This window comes from Seriola lalandi, unplaced genomic scaffold (genome assembly GCF_002814215.2).
Source record: "Seriola lalandi dorsalis isolate HSWRI2012SDOR001 ecotype SW California unplaced genomic scaffold, Sedor1 jcf7180002054418, whole genome shotgun sequence".
NCBI lineage: Eukaryota > Metazoa > Chordata > Actinopteri > Carangiformes > Carangidae > Seriola > Seriola lalandi.
This window is the reverse complement of record NW_019524971.1, coordinates 17,037-18,366: the sequence shown is the minus strand read 5'-3', so window position 1 is coordinate 18,366 and position 1,330 is coordinate 17,037. Positions and strand designations below refer to the sequence as shown.

Below are 1,330 nucleotides of genomic sequence, written 5' to 3'. Positions count from 1 at the left end.
TGTTTTGTTCCAGTAGCTCATTTCTCAACCAACACCTGACTCAGAGCTTATTAACCTGGGCGACATCCGAGCCATTTGTGGTCTCACTGGTTCATATATCCGGGAATTGAACCCCCGATCTCCTGTGTCAAAGTCAATAGTGTCGACCACTGAGCTGAACTGAACCTACTTGCTTCAAGGTTTTCACTATGTTCAAAATAAAAGCCATCTGTCATCAGACAGGTGACAGATTAAAGGAAAAACCTGAAAACTTAGAGAATCAGGAGGATGGCATGATGACCCCCATCATTTGCATGGGGTGGAGCTTGGGGAGGTGTCTTTTTCTTTGGAACTTAACATGTTTTTATTAACTGACCGGGAACAAGTCACAACAGCTCTGAGCGTTGCATTTCTCAGAACTTTAACCTGTCTGTCTGAGCCCGTTGTGGACACACTCGTCCTGAGGAAGTAGCTTAGTAGCTTATATACGACCCTTGCTTAAGGGTTCATATATCCACACAGGATATATGACAGCAGGAGAAGAGGAAGAAGGAAGAGACTACTGAGGTAGGTACCTCTTGTTGTTTGTTTGGATATTGTTGAGAGGATGATGATATCTCCTCTCCTGTAGCTGTAGCACATTCATTGAGCCTCACCTGTTTCCCCAACACCTGACTCAGGGCTTATTAACATCCGAGCATCATCTGGGCTCTTTGTGGTCTCACTCGTCCTGAGGAAGGTCAGTAGCACCAGGTGCCTTGCTGAAGGGTTCATATATCCACAAGGGTCCACACTGGATCCCTGACCGGGAATCAAACCCCCGATCTCCTGCGTCAAAGTCAGTAGCGTCGACCACTGAGCTGAACTGACTCTTGTAACCTGAGTATTTCTGATCTATAAATAATCTTGGTCCTGATTGTGTGTGTGTGTGTGTTTGTGTGTGTGCGTGCATGCGTGCGTGTATGTGTGTGTGTGTGCGTGCATGTGTGTGTGTGCTCTGAGCTCTTCTCTCCTCTTTCTCCTGCTGTTCTTACTCAGTTTTAACTGCTGTTTCTTGTGAAAATGAAGATGTATATGAAACAGCAGGTGATGAAAGAGTTGTAGATGAAACTAGCTGACAGTAAACAGTTAGTGTCAGCATTAAAATGCTGCTGACATGTTCATCAAATACATCACATTGATCTCATCGTCCCTCTGAACTGTCCTCACACACTGTTGGAGTCACACTGACACATTTTGACTTGTGAAGTCAGTGAAGCTCTAAATTACATCTTTTAACAGGAAATGTGTTTGTGACTCTTCAGCTCTGTCTCCTCTCACAGGGAGAAGATGATCTGCTGCATCCTGCTGC

At 45.0% G+C, this 1,330-nt stretch overlaps 1 protein-coding gene across 6 annotated transcripts in view; it reads left to right on the top strand.

Annotated features, from left to right (window-relative positions):
• LOC111657893 (uncharacterized) overlaps positions 1 to 1,330 on the top strand; it is a 248,117-nt gene that overhangs the window by 230,108 nt on the left and 16,679 nt on the right. The gene's annotated exons all lie outside the window — the stretch shown is intronic.